At 36.2% G+C, this 16,435-nt stretch overlaps 1 pseudogene; it reads right to left on the bottom strand.

Moving 5' to 3' along the window:
- Positions 1 to 10,176, bottom strand: part of LOC149552448 (carotenoid 9,10(9',10')-cleavage dioxygenase 1-like) — a 78,683-nt pseudogene extending 68,507 nt beyond the window's left edge.
- Between the last annotated feature and the right edge of the window lie 6,259 nt (positions 10,177 to 16,435).

Genomic DNA, 16,435 nt, shown 5'->3' on the forward strand with positions numbered 1-16,435 from the left:
ACAAAAATCCATCATAGCCAAAATACATACAAAATCAAACCAAAAGAGTTAACATCATGAATTATGTCATCTGACGCATTCAGAGGGTACTCAACTCAGATACTTGTCCTAATTTTCAATTAGAACAAATGGCTTAAAGGGTTGAGATTTGGACTTGAGAATTTATCTCCCCTCTCTTACCATTGAGATAATGCGATAGGGTACGCTCATCCTGGCAATTCAGGAAAGTTGATACCCGATATCGGCAACCTGCATAAAACCATGCATGTACATAAAATATATATATATATATATGTTAAGTTAAACAGGCAATGACAGGAAGTGGTGCATCGTGTAGATCCTGACTAGCAGGTGACTACGACTCCCTTCCTTAACCGCATCAAAAATGCCATCCAAGAACAAACACACACACCATACACATGCAAGTATGGGGTAAGTATCCATAAGAAAACACATGTGATAATAAACCATCTAACTAATCAATAACTTAAAATAATGTAATAATCATCATGCATGAAATGTAGAGTCTAAGTAATCTCATCACATATCAACTAAATCCATAGCACAATATCTGATAGTCTCAAAACAATGCTACTAACCATCAACATAAAACTAGCCCTAAAAGAGTTCGACAATGATTAAAAAAAATGTGACCTAGGGGTAGGCACTACATCACACTGATTGAGTTAAGTGCAAAATACACCATTCATCAAACTCATAAATACTGATGGCACATTGGTTAACCCAAAGGATACAACTCTGAACTCATAATGCCCATACCATGTACAAAAATTTGTTTGATGAATATTAGCCTCTTGGATATGAAGCTGATGGTATCCTAATTTAATATCAATCTTTGAGAATACTTGAGCACCCTTCATTTGATCAAACAAGTCATCTATCCTTGGCAAAGGGTAACAGTTCTTCACTATCACCTTATTCACTTGCCAGTAGTCAATGCACAACCACAAAGAACCATCCTTCTTCTTCACAAAGATGACTAGGTCACCCCATGGGGATACACTAGGATGAATATGGCCCTTGGCCAACAATTCCTCCAACTACAATCTAAGCTCACTCAACTCTTGAGTAGTCATGTGGTAAGGAGCTCATGAAATCAGTTTTGCTCCTAGTAAAAGGTCAATCCAAAAATCAATGTCACGCTATGGTGGCATGTTAGGATCAACCATAGACAGAAATAAAAACTACATGCAAATATAACCAATAACAAAAAATAATAGATCACATAGAAATGAACACAAGGCACCAAGATTTAATGTGGTATATCCAATCCCTAGGCTACGTCCACCAAATAGCAAGTTTGATCTTATTACAATCTAGTGATTACAACTTGATTACAAACCGTAATCCCTTATAGCTCAATATTGCCACAAGAACCAATTTCGCATCGCAACATAATGAAAATACTCAACCCTAAACCCTTTTATACAAGTATTAAAGTGCTTTAGGGTTATAACATGTCGGCCATAATTAGCCATAACTTGGAGATTGGTCCTGTCGTAATACAACTTTGGAGCTAAAGAGGAGTTCAACTTCTCCCTTGTTACAACCTTTTTCAACATATCTAATGGATTTTTATTGGTATGTATCTTCTCCAGCTTTAACTATCCATCCTCCAAAACTAACCGAATGAAATGGTACTGCAACTGTATGTGTTTGGTCTTAGAATGCAGAGCTGATTTTTTTGCAAGATGAATGGCACTCTGACTATCTGTGAACAAATAATTATCCTTCTGAGGATGTCCCAATTCTTCCAAGAAGAACTAAATCTATATCATCTCCTTGGCTACCTCTATAGCAGCAACATACTCTACCTCTGTAGTGGATAGAGCATTAATCTTTTGTAACCTAGAAACCCAGTTCACAACTGCCCCACCAATAGTAAAGACATAACCTGTAGTACTCTGCCTTGTATCAATATCCCCTACCAAATTTGAGTCAACATAGCCTTGTAAACCAATAGTAGAGCCCCCAAAGTGTTAACACTTATTAGATGTTCCTCTCAAATATCTAAGAATTCACTTGACAGCATTCCAATGCTCAAATCCTAGATGACTCATATACTTGCTAACGACTCCCACTACATGTGCAATATCTGGCCTAGTGCATACCATAGCATACATCAAGCTTCCTACAACATAAGCATAGGGTACCTTGGACATCATATCCTCCTCTTCTTGTGTCTTAGGACACATCTCCTTAGTCAACTTCAAATGACCAGGTAAAGGTGTGCCGACAGCTTTAGCATTCTCCATAGAGAAACATTGTAGCACCTTCTTAACATAATCAACCTGAGATAGCATTAATATTCTGTTCTTCCTATCTCTACAAATCTTCATACCAAGGATTTTTTTTGCTGCCCATAAATCCTTCATAGCAAATGCATGTGTTAACTAGCATTTCAGCCCCTTAATATGATCCATGTTAGACCCAACTACAAGCATATCATCAACATATAAACATAAAATAATGTAGCTATCATCATCCAACCTCTTAAAATAAACACAATAATCTAAATGACACCTATTATAGTCATGCTCATGCATAAACCTGTCAAATTTTAGATACCATTGCTGAGGTTCTTGCTTTAAGCCATATAAACTTTTCTTCAATTTTCACACTAAGTTCTCCTTACCTTTGACCTCAAATCCCCATGGCTGAGCCATATAGATTCCTTCATCCAAATCACCATGAAGGAAGGCTATTTTAAAATTTAGCTACTCTAAATGCAAATCTTCAGTAGCCACAAGACTTAAAACAATACAGATAGAAGTCATTTTAACAACAGGAGAAAATATCTCATCAAAGTCAATTCCCTTTTTCTGTGCAAATCCTTTTACAACTAACCTGGCCTTAAATCTTTTCTTACCTCCTTCCTCTTCTTTCGACCTATAAACCCACTTATTCTGTAAAGCCTTTTTACTTGTAGGCAACTTGCACATATCCCATGTCTTATTCTTCAGCAAAGAGTCTATTTCATCTTTCATTACAGACTCCCACTGAATCTTAGTATCCACCTACACAACTTCATCATAACTTTCAGGTTCACCAGCATCAGTAAGTAAAATAGAATACAAAGAGGGAGAAAATCTTTGTGCACGTCTAATTTGCCTCATTGACCATCTAACATTCATTGGTGTATGTGGTATTTTTTGTTGCAGTTGTTGCATATCATGAGGAATGGCTAGAACATTAGCTTTTGGAGTATCATCCAGCACTACATAATCATCTTCTTTCTTCTCATGTTGCTGCAATAGATCTTTGTACAAAACTTTCTCATTGAATATGATATCCCAACTTCTAAAAATTTTATGATTTTCAAAATCCCAAAGCCTATAACCAAATTCATTAATTCCATATCCAACAAAGACACATTTCTTTGATTTCGCTTCTAGCTTGGTTCTATTTTTAGAGTCTATATGAGCAAAAGCTTCACAATCAAAGGTCTTGAGAAAAGAATAACTCACCTTCTTACCAGTTCATGCCTCCTCTGGAATACCACAGCCCAAAGAAGTAGAGGGACCTCTATTAATCAAATATATTACAGTATTGACAGCCACCACCCACATGTGTAAGGGTAACCCAGCATGCAACCTCATGCTCCTTGCACGCTCCATTGTAGTCATGTTCATGCATTTAGCCACTTCATTTTTCTGTGGAGTCCTTGGAACAATTTTTTGTCTATGAATAGCATTAGTGGATCAATAATATTCAAATTCATGACTGCAATACTCACCATCATTATCAGATCTGAGACATTTTAATTTCTTACCAGTCTCATTTTCAACCAAGCATTTCCATTTTTTAAAAGTTTGAATTACATTAGATTTATGTCTAAGGAAATAAACCCATACTTTTCTAGTTGCATCATCAATAAATGTAACATAATAATGAGAACCACCAAGGGAAGATACCTGATCTGGTCCCCATACATTTGTATGCACAAGCTCTAATTTCTCCTTTTTGTTTTCCTTCCCAATCTTTACAAAACTCACTCTTTTGTTTTCCATACACAAAACTTTCACATAAATCCATATTAACACATTTCATACCTGGTAAAAATTTCTTTGAATGAATTACTTTCATACCTTTCTCACTCATGTGCCCAAGTTTGTTGTGCCACAGTGTTGTATCAGAATCTATAGCAGCTACTTGTTCTCCCTGCTCAACTGCGGCAATTGTTCCTAAACATTCATTTTTCTCAAAAACAATCAAAGTAGAAGGAACAATATGACCTATACAAAGATATAAGGTGCCTACTTTCACACCTTTTGCTACTACAAGGGAACCTTTTGAAACCTTCCAATTTTTATCATTAAAAGTAACTACACAACCCTCATCACCAAGTTGCCCTGCTGAAATTAAATTCCTACTCAGCCTTGGAACATGTTTTACCTCATGTAGTAGCCAATGATTCCCATTCTGCAACTTAATCTTAATTTTTCCCTTTCCAAAAATTTGACAAGGTTCATTATCCCCAAAATAAACAAGCCCAAAATCCCCTTGGACATAATCAATGAAATAACCTCTATGAGGTGTAGCATGAAATGAAGCACCAAAATCTAAAACCCATGAATTATCTACACTTTCTAAAGATAGAAGCAAAGCATCCTCTTCAGATTTGTTACTTACCACATTTGCCTCCTTGTCTCCATCTGATTTATCTCCTTCATTTTTCTTTTAATTCCAGCAATCTTTCTTTTTGTGCCCTATTTTCCAACAATACCAGCAATCATTTGGTCCTCTTGATTTCCCATGATTTCCAGAGTTACTTCCTCTCTCAGTCGTTCTACCCCTGCTTTGTGCATTCAAAGCACTTCCTAATGTAGATCCACTTGAGGATTTTCTACGAGTTTCCTCACTGAAAACAACACTGATCACATCATCATATTTTAGGGTACTAGATCAAGAAACATAATTACTCACCGCCATTACCAAGCCATTCCAGCTTTCAGGCAAAGAACACAAAATCAAGATAGCCCTAATGTCTTCATCAAAATTGATACCCATAGAAGATAATTTACTAGTAATAGTATTAAACTCATTTAAATGATTTGCAACAAATCCACCTTTTGCCATTTTCATATTAAATAAATGCTTCATGAGAAATACCTTGTTTAAAGCGGAGAGCTTTTCATATAGTGTCACTAGGGTTTTCATCAAATCTTCTGTCGTCTTTGCTTTTGTAATATTAAATGCCACCGATGTTGCCAAGCATAATTGAATGCTTCTGAGTGCCTTTCTATCCAAAAGATCCCATTCAGTCTTTGACATAATTCCCTGATTCTTGGCTTTGCCTTCCAATGACTTCCATAAATCCTTTTGATATAGATAGTCTTCCATTTGCATCTTCCATAACTGAAAGTTTTGCCCATTAAACCTGTCAACCCTTATCTTACCCTCATCTACCATTGCTCCCACTCAACTGTGAGACTCCCACTTAACCATGAGACTTTCCTGCAGAGGATAACTGAAAGACAACCTTGCTTTGATACCACTTGTTAGGATAAACCACATACAAAAATAAAAACTACATGCAAATATAACCAATAATAGAAAATAATAGATCACATAGAAATGAACACAAGGCACCAAGATTTAATGTGGTTCACCCAATCCCTAGGCTACATCCACCAAATAGCAAGTCTGATCTTATTACAATCCAGTGATTACAACCTGATTACAAACCATAATCCATTACAGTTCAATACTACTACAAGAACCAATTTCGCATCACAGCATAATGAAAATACCCAACCCTAAACCCTTTTATACAAGTATTAAATCACTTTAGGGTTATAACATGTCAGCCATAATTAGCCATAACTTTAGTGGTGAATCTATGAATGGCGAATAGTACCCAAAAAAAAAATTGGGGCGATGCCTCAAACCCCACTAATTATGAAGTATGTACATTACTTTCCTAATCAGTCACCACAATCTAACATGGCATACCTAGAATCTCATTAGGAAACATGTCTACATACTCATGAAGGAGTGGGTGACATCAAGGGTCACCATATGGCTCTTGGCTTCCTTGAGATCACAGAGAGACACAAGAAACAACTGGCAACCCTTTTGCACACTACACTTTAGCTGATTAGCTAAGATCATACAAAGCGAGACTGGTCTCTGAACTCCCAAAAGTTTCACTTGGCCACTTGTTTCATCAACACACTATACCATCTTATGATGGCAATCAATATTTTCCTAAGGGGTGGCTAGCCAATCCATGCCCAACATAATGTCATACGATCCTAGAGGTAGAATGCATAAATCCATTGTGGTGGTGAAGGTTTCCAAATTCAAACTACAACTGCTAGCCAACGAGTCAACAACCACCTTAGAACTAATGGCTAACTCAACCTACTACCTATCAACTTGACATATTGCCACTAGCCCACATTGTTGAATAAGAGATGGTGAAAGAAAACAATCAGAAGCAATAGAGTCAAACAAAACTAAAGGACTATTATACCTTGATGTTTAGCTTGATGATTGTCAACTACCACAAAGACTCTATGTTTCCTACCTGCATCTCCTATAGTAGGCTCAGATCTCACTACACCCTTACCAAGTCCTATAGATTTTTTGATCGAACAATCATAAGATTTATGGCTAGGTTGGCCACAAGAATAACAATTCCCAGAAAAATTGGGTCCTGTCCCATGACCACCCTGAGTAGCACTAGGATATGGTGCACTACCTCTGCTAGAATTCTATTGGCCACTCCACAAAAGAAAATCCTACTAAGATTTCTATCCCTGATTCTAGTTATCTCCCTTCTTTCTTGAATTACCTAAATACTGTCCACCCTTACTCTAGTAACTCCTCCTATTCTTATGATAAGGACCACCCTAGGAGGGTGCTGACTAGGTTTGACCCTTCCCTAAGGACTGAGAGTATTGTGCATCTTTCCCTAAATTATTTGCACTTTGGTTCTAAGAACTAGATCTTCTACTAAAACCTCTAGCCAAATTTTCCTTTGCAATATGAGCTTTCTCAACAACGAGAACAATAGTCCTAGGCTGATGCATGCGAACTTCTCCAATGAGGGAATCCTTAAGGCCTCTAATAAAATGATGAGCTAAGAGTACATCATCATTTTCATAGCATGAATACTACCTAAGTTCAAAGAATCAGATCTCGTACCGATCCACTGTTATGTTTCCTTGCCAAATTGCATGGAACTTGTCAACACAAGCCTCTCTGAACTAAAGAGATAAGAATCTGTCTTAGAATCTCTCCTCAAAGATCTCCTAGGTGAGATCTACAACACTAACCTGAATCTTTTGACTCTCAATATTCCACAAATGAATGTGTGGTCCCTCAATTGCATAATTGCACAATGGGCCCTCATGTTGGTTGAATATGGATACATGGTGAAGCAACACTCCATGTCCAACAACCAAGTCTCATCTTTGAGGCCATTTCCCTTGCCATCATACACTAGTGGTCTAGAATTTTGAAGGGACTTCATGATATCCAATCTGATGGAATCCTCACTATTGTAGTCCCTACCACCCTAATGGTGCCTTATGCCCCTTGGTGGGGTAAGAAAATGCTCACATTCATGTTCCTCCTCTCTATGCTCTTAATGATGGGAATCTCCATGGTGAGACCCCTCTTCCTAATCATGATCCTATTGGCGCTCCTCAACACAAGGGCCCAACCAAGCAAGAATCTCTTGGAGTACTAGAAACAACACCCCCATGCCATCCTAATTAACATTATTACCTCATTCTCCCTCTCCATCCTGACATTCCTCTTCATGGTGTTCATTTCCATGGTTACCACCATGGCCACCAAGTTTACGTGCAAGAGGCATCACCGTGGGAACAACAAGAGGATGTCAGAAAGTCAAATCAAAAGCATAAGAGTCAAAACCATGAACAATAAGATATCAAATAATCAAACATAATATAACAATACAAAATAGAAACAAAACCATAGTGGAAGCATAACATAGATATCCCAATGTTGCAACATGGGCTCTGATACCAAATGTAATGCCCCACCTAGAGATCCTTGGAACAAGGATGAAGTACAAGCAAGATAAATTAAAAAAATAAAAAAATTAAACCAAGTGTAAGTGCACATGATAACAACCTACACAGATTATAAAGATCACAATGGAAGACTAACAATCAACCAAACACCAATAGATCTCCAAACACCACTACTAACCAAAAAATATATTAGAAATCATACAAGATCAACCAAGTTGATAGACAAATGTTGACTCCTAAAAATTGGCTAAGTATGAAATCTTGAAGCCCTAAAATTTGGCTAAGTCTAGATTTCTTAAGCACTAAAATTTCCAAGAATCTTTATCTTAGCTCATAGAGTTCTAGAACCTATCTCAAATGAATCATCGCATTTATTAAAATCTATCTTAAGTATAAGATATATACATCAACTTAAATGATATATTTTAAACCCCTTAGGTAATCTGTTATGAACTAGGAAGGTGTAAAACCAAAAAGGGTACCTAAAACCAATCTCCAAACTTTTTTTGACAAACCTAGATAGCCCCTTTGATTCATGTGAAGCCTAATAATACCACATTCTTGTGTGAAGAAGTGCCTTATTACACAAAGAAGTGCATAGTGTCATGTGAAGAAGTGCCTTCTCACACAAAGAAGTGCATAGTGTCATGTGAAGAAGTGCCTTCTCGCATGAAGACTTGAGACCAAAATACCTAGACTGGTGTAGGGTTTCATGTGAGGAATTGCCTAGCCATGCAAAGAAACCCACCACACCATGTGTAAACCCCCCAAAGAGCTCTAACTCCCATGAATCTGACCATCGCTGACACTCCCGGTATGGTCGCCATGTGAATGCTGTCAGCTCATCAAACACGCGTCGATAATAGGTCACATCTCCACTATGTCTCTGTGGGATGAAACCACTATAACAAAAAATGTATGGCTGGTTGTGCTCTCGTGGTTGCACTCGTGGTCAGATCACAGCAATGTCCTCCCAAGCCCAGATCTGCGCTAACACTGCTCCGCATGCCCATGATCCACCCTCATGATACACTATCTCATGAAGCTCGTGGTACATCTCTACCAATATCGCAGGCCCCCATGCCATCCTACATGGTCTGGAGATCAGATCATATACCAGCCAACCCCATCCTAGTGGAAAGCCCTTCTGGCCTCGGTCTATCACCAGGGCCTGGGCTACCAAAGAACATAATAAGTTGGGCAAAGGATAATCATATCCATACTCAATCATCAATCTCTCCCAACTCAGGTGACGATCCAAAATGGTCACATCCTAGAAAAGCTCCTGCACTCGTGCTCGCCCCTCTGTCGGGGTCATATCATAGTACACCTATACCATCATGAAAACTTAACATCAGTACACCTGGCATCCAACATTGAAATGGCTAAATCAACAAACTACTAACCAAGTAACTTACCGGCTCGCCATGGCATGGCACTCGCAGAATGCGATATACATCCTCCAAAGTAATCGACGCCTCGCCGGTCGGTAAGTGAAAGGTGTTGTGCTCGCTATGCCACCTCTTTGCCAGCGCAGACAGCAAATCATGGTTTTCTCGAATATGGGGCATCCGTATAACCCAGCGCAAGCCCATAGCCACTATCGCAGTCTGCTCCTCATCGCTCAAATGTTGCACAACGTGTAAACCAACCACCCTGGGAGCTCTAATCTGTAATGCTAAGAATACCTCCTGTCTAGGTAAAACAAGAAATCATCAGTAATAGTCACATGATGAAGAAAAAAGAATTCAGAAAAACAACAAAACTATCTATACGACATTTTTTTCAAAAAAAGTACGACACTTTTTTTGAAACAGTGTCACGCGACACTATTTTAAATAAGAGTGCGACAATTTTTCTGAAACAATGTCGCGCGACACTTTTTTCAATAGTAGTGCGACATTTTTACATGGTGCGACACTTCGCACTATGTCGTGCGACATTTGGGTGTCCTTCGAGCGACACATTTTCCTAAGCAGTGCGACATTTTTTTTCGTAAAAAGTATCGCGCGATAATACTTCTGAAGCTGTGCGATAATTTAAAAAGTATTGCGCGACTTTTTTTCAAAAAAGCTTGAAAACATGCGAAAAACTCACAAAAAGCTTGAAAAAGCAACAAAAAGATAGTCACTTACCGGCGCCCCATATCGCTGTGGCCAGTTGTGCAACCGACTGCACTCAAAACGGTGTCGATGAAGAGGAATGTTCACCTAAGCCATGATGCTATGTGGACCACAAAAAATCTCTCAAATCACAAAAAGACAAATGAATAGTGAAAATGGCACTTGGACCCCTTTTATAGCCTCCAACCTCATTTTGACCTAATTTTTTTTACTCCTCGGAATTGCGCAAAAATTGCACCCCTAGCTAATTTTGACATCCTGGATCCATTTTCAGGATCGAAATCAAAATCTAAGTTCAGCTTGATGGTCAAAATTGTCTTTTAAAATTCTACCTTCTTCTGAGCAGTTAGCTGACCATTTGAGGTCTAATCTCTGAATCATCACTGGGGCATCTTCATTTCTTCATGTCTTCATCATTTCCATACTTCATATCTACTTAAATTCACTATTTCATGTCTAAAATCACCTTTCTACTCATTTTGACCTTATTTTTATGCTATATCCTTCAAGGTCAACTCTAGTCAAACTAGGGCATTTTATCAATTTTTTTATATAGTCATTCTTGGGTTCTAATCATCTATCTGTCATCTTGGACATTGCTATATTATAATTTTCTCATTTCTAGCTAATTTTTGCATCCCCTTACCTCATTTCAATTTTGATCTCGAGGGGGCATAAATACTCTATCACTGCTTAGGAGCATTTGTTTGATCTTCTCACTTGCTCTCGCTCTATCTGCTTTTCTAAGTGTTAGCATTCTTCTTGAATTCTGACATCATCTCTTCCTAGTGTTCAGTATTACTACTATTAGGCTGTGCATTCAGGACTTGCTATCTATTTCTGCATTTCACTCTTCTGAATTAGACATCTATATCTATCATCGCCTACTTGGCTTTGATTTTCTTTGACATAATGTGTTCCCAGATCGATCATGCATTAGTCAAAGAGGGGCAACTGTAATCACCTAAAAATGGTCATCTAGACTATTAGCCCCCTTTTCAAAATTTTGGCTAAATTAATTTAATCACTTACCTAAGCCAAATTTGCTAATAATCAATTTATTTGATTATAACCTATAGTTTTACTATGCTATCCTAAGTTCATTATTTGATGAAAAGAACATGTCCCCTTTTAATTAAATAAAAGACCCCATTCTTCTAACCCACTTAAAGTGCACACATAAAGTCCTTTTTCTATTTTGCAATTAAAAGAAAAGGCTTTGTGACTTTTGTCTTATATGACAAGTCAACTTATATTCTATTGGCTGACTTGTGTGTGCACATGGATCACTCCTCTTTTCAAATTACACCATTGATCATCCACCATCTTCATCTTGATCTCTACCATCCATACATCTTTAAAAGGGAGGGAGCTTTCCCCCTCAATCAACCATCTTTTGAATATTGTTATGCTGCAGGTTTTCTAACAGGTTTCTTTGGAGCTTTGTGGAGAACTTCTATTTATTGTCTACATTCTCTCATACCATAGCATTTTAGCTTAGATTCATGTTGCATGTTAGTTTAGCTTCTATTTTGCAATAATCTATCTCACATAGTCTAATATTTGGATTGTAACATTCTCATACATGTTTTAGCATAGCTCCACTTTGCATCTCTTTCTAGCTTAATCTTCATTTGCATTGCATTCTTGAGGAACTCCTTGGGACATTTGCATTCTTGCATCTTGTCTTTGGAACATCCCATTGCATGGTTTACTAACAAGAAGAGTATCTCTAAGGCTCATCTGAGAGCCCTTGAACTTGAAATACACTCTCTTGCACTCCATGGATAGGGAGCTCTAAGCTGGCATCCAAGCATTCCGAACTCATGGAATCGTTTGGATAGAAGGGTTTAGAGTGTGACACTTTCGAGTGTACAGTATCCTTGTGCAAGAAAGTGCAATCTTGTACAATAACTTAAATCAGTACACAAACACAAAAAAACAATAAAAAGCTAAAGAAACTATGAAAAAAAGTTCCTCCACACTGGGGAGTACCAGATCTACATTTTGAGGTGAGAACAGTCAAATCATAACTAAAAGATAGAAAACTAGAAGCAAAGTCTAACCATCTAATCAACAGCAAAGGAAATGATAGAAAGAAACATCATAGTGTACTAAAAGAAACATCGCATTTAAACATAAATAACATCGCAATGAGAAAAATAACCAAACTAAGTATGTGGTTCCTCCCAACCATAATAGCATTATTAGACCATCATGGGCCCTAGCCATCCCCTGCACATAATATTCCCAAGCTATCGATCATATCGTCAATACTATCATAATGGGAATATCACTACTAAACATGCTACAAGAAGCATAAGATAATCCTACTAGTAGATACATCATCTATCATATGCTAAAAAATATCATAAGAAATGTGTCAAAACTAACATCATCTAACATGATATACAAACATCCCAATGAAAGCATAAATCACAAGAAAGCATACTCTGGAACCTGAAGTACTAAGTGAACACATCCAACAACAGTTGCACTAGGACTATAGACCGTCTCTATACACTGATCCCTAGTAGTGGTGAAGGTAGCTATGCCTCCCAACCACATGGCACCTATAGGACCACACCCATCATGCTGATGGAGGTAATGATCCAACCACAAATACACAAAAAAAAAACATCCATGGATAACACTCATGCTAGACAGTATAATGACTAAAACCAAGACAAAGACAATGCATAAACTACAGTTCCTAGTCAAACATCTTAATGGGCTACTAAGTAGGGGTTGATATCATGGAGAGTGGCTTGGCATCGACAAGCCCAAGCTAGTATTGGTAGTTTCTCTCCCTCAACGGAAGGCACACAGTCTTGTTTTAATTCTCTAAAATTATTTATTACCACCTAGTATTTTTATTTAGTTATTACTTAATTAAAACTTCCTTTGACAACCCTCTAGGCACAATGATCACTAGGCTGTGAGATAGAAGCCCCCTCCATATGCTACCCTACCCTACCTATGCTCATCCAATGATGAGTTCCTGTAGGCATGCAAATTCCCAACCAAACACCAATGATTATAATGTTTGGAAGTACCATGGAAGATCGGGCCCTACTGGTCACCTAACAATTGGTACACGTAAATACTTATGTGTGGTGCACCACCATCATGAAGATCATAACATAAGGGCTGGATGATAATACAATGTAGAAAGTCACTCAATTGAAAAATAGACTTAGGAGGATTAATACAACACACATCACAATGCAACCAAAAAGTGAATTAGTGGTCTAATCGATAGCCAAATGGATCATCTAGGTCCATAAACCACATTGTGCCAAGAAGACTTGAGAAAATAGGGCGGCACACAAAATGAGGTAAAAACTCCAAATTTTAGAAAAAAATTGAAATTAAAATCCATTTTGGCCTTTGGGTGCAACAACCTCAAAAATCCAAAAATAAATGAAATTAGACATTGTATGCATAAATGGCTAGCATAATGGCTCAAAATCCCAAAACCTCATTCCAAAAATAGGGAAAACATTCATACCCAACCAACTGGGCAAAGCTAGCAATCAAAAATGGAGGGGAACACTAGTTCTCAGCCTCCCAACATACTGCTAGAAGAAATGGAAGCTGAAATAGTGTAAAAACAATAAAACGAGAAAGCCCTACCTGATACGAAAAGGGGCTGAAATTGAAACTCGCAGGATAAAATAAATACTGTGCCTAAACTGCTGAAAATGACAGCAAAGCAAAAACTCCCTAAGCCAGATCTAACGAGACTGATCTCGTGAGAATCCCATTCCCATAGCTCCTAGAATGAATAGAAAACCAATCCTTTAGAAGAGGATTTCCAAATTAGCTCTCAAATTTCTATTTCTAAAATGTGAAGTGAATAATGAATTCACTTTTCCAATACTTATTCATTTTTTTAGTGAATAGTCCGCTATGGAAAATAGCTAGCTAGAGTAACTAAACTCCGAATTGACCCAAATGAAATCAAGTTATTATCCATAATGGAAATTCACCTAAGGCAAAGCTGCTAGAAATTTAATCCAAAAAGATTAAAAACCAAAAAGACCCAAATTCACTTAACACTTTTGTGACAATGCGAACTTCTAAATGCACAGCCAAACTCACTAGTCTAGTCACATAATGTAGATGAGTTTGAATTTACTAATCACTAAAAGGTTTCAATTAAAATAATTGAAGTAAGGAATGTCGACCACACAGGGGTGACATTGGTAAAATATGAACAACTGGATCACTAAATCCATGTGCCACTACCCGTGATATAGTTCCTGCACACTAAAATACACGATCAAGTGAAATTGCATATAATATCATAGACGAAGCAACATGTATTAAAATACCTATTTAATCCATTTACATCACTCACGTTTGTAGAAAGCGTAAAGATACAAGAATGAATTAAATAACCATGGCATACAATTCATCTCATAACATAACCACAAATATGTCCAATAAACCATATAACCAAATATCATCATAGATCTATTGTCATCTCAAAATAGCATCAACATGAAAATATGATAAACTAAATAGTATAGTAGTAAAGCATCTATGGTACTGAATCAAATTATAACATCTGACCCTTACGTCATCTCAAAATACATATAATAAGAGTATCAAGTATCTCTTGAATCAAAATAAACAAGGTACAGACTGCAAACATGATAGGCACTACATAGAAGGTAGAGTTTTGTTTGTTATATTCTAGTAGTTTTGATGGCATTTCAAGTCAATATTCAAGTGATGTAATTGTTGTTTTAAAACATTAAATTTTGATTAATATAATTAACATGCTAACTATTATTATTCTGCATTATTCTCTATATTTAATCTTGTTGTATTATTTCAATTGTTAGGGCCACTATATTTTTAGAATTCATATTATTAATACAGGATTTGAAGCTATAACTTCTTTTTTTTGAATTCACTATGAGTACAATGAGTTGGCAACTAACATTTGGTTTAATATTAAATGTTAATATTATGGTTTAAAGGTAATTGGAAGAACAATTTATTCACAAGATTCCATTGAGATTGAGAACTACTTAAATCATATTAGAAAAAGTAAATTGGATATTGTAATGTTAATAGTAAAATAATATTGTAATTGTGAAACACTTGATTGATTAGAAATAAAAGGGTTTTCACATAATCAAGTATCAATTTTTTTAATAAAAGATTCATATGAAAACCATAAATACATGCAAGGAAAATAATCACTAATAGTAGAAATGAATATTAAATCCTAAATTGAAACCATATGAGGAATATTAACAATGATGCAAAATAGAAAATATTTTAAGCCACCGTGAAAATGAAAAGAACAAAAACCACCATGAAAATAGCAATGAACAAAAGAGTATGTTTCCCTCACAAATTTAGTTGTGTTTATGAACACACGTTATTGTGTTCATAAACCAAAACATGCATTATTGAAGTACACAGTAACAAACTCGGGATTTGTTTTTTTATATTCTACTAGTTTTGATGACATTTCAAGTCAATATTCAAGTAATGTAATTGTCATTGTAAAACATTAAATTTTAACAAATATAATTAACATGCTAACTATTATTATTGTGCATTATTCTCTATATTTAATCCTTTTGTAATATTTAAATTGTTAGGGCCACTATATTTTTAGAATTCATATTATTAATATAGGATTTGAAGCTATAACATTATTTTTTTGAATTCACTATGAGTACAATGACTTGGCAACTAACATTTGGTTTAATATTAAATGTTAATATTTTGGTTTAAAGGTAATTGGAAGAACAATTTATCCACAAGATTCCATTGAGATTGAGAACTACTTAAATCATATTAGAAAGAGTAAATTGGAAATTGTAATGTCAATAGTAAACTAATATAGTAATTGTGAAACACTTGATTGATTAGAAATAGAAGGGTTTTCACATAATCAAGTATCAATTTTTTCAGTAAAAGAGTCATATGAAAACCATAAATACATGCAAGGAAAATAATCACTAATAGTAGAAATGAATATTAAATCCTAAATTGAAACCAAATGAGGAATATTAACAATGATGCAAAATAGAAAATATTTTAAGCCACCATGAAAATGAAAAGAACAAAAACCACCATGAAAATAGCAACACAACTTGAACAAAAGAGTATGTTTCCCTCACAAATTTAGTTGTGTTTATGAACACACATTATTATGCTCATAAACACAAAATGCATTATTGAATTACACAACAACAAACTAGGGATTTGGTTTTTATATTCTACTAGTTTTGATGGCATTTCAAATCAATATTC

This window comes from Cupressus sempervirens, chromosome 6 (genome assembly GCF_028749045.1).
Source record: "Cupressus sempervirens isolate cs-2001-9-10 chromosome 6, ASM2874904v1, whole genome shotgun sequence".
NCBI classification, from domain to species: domain Eukaryota; kingdom Viridiplantae; phylum Streptophyta; class Pinopsida; order Cupressales; family Cupressaceae; genus Cupressus; species Cupressus sempervirens.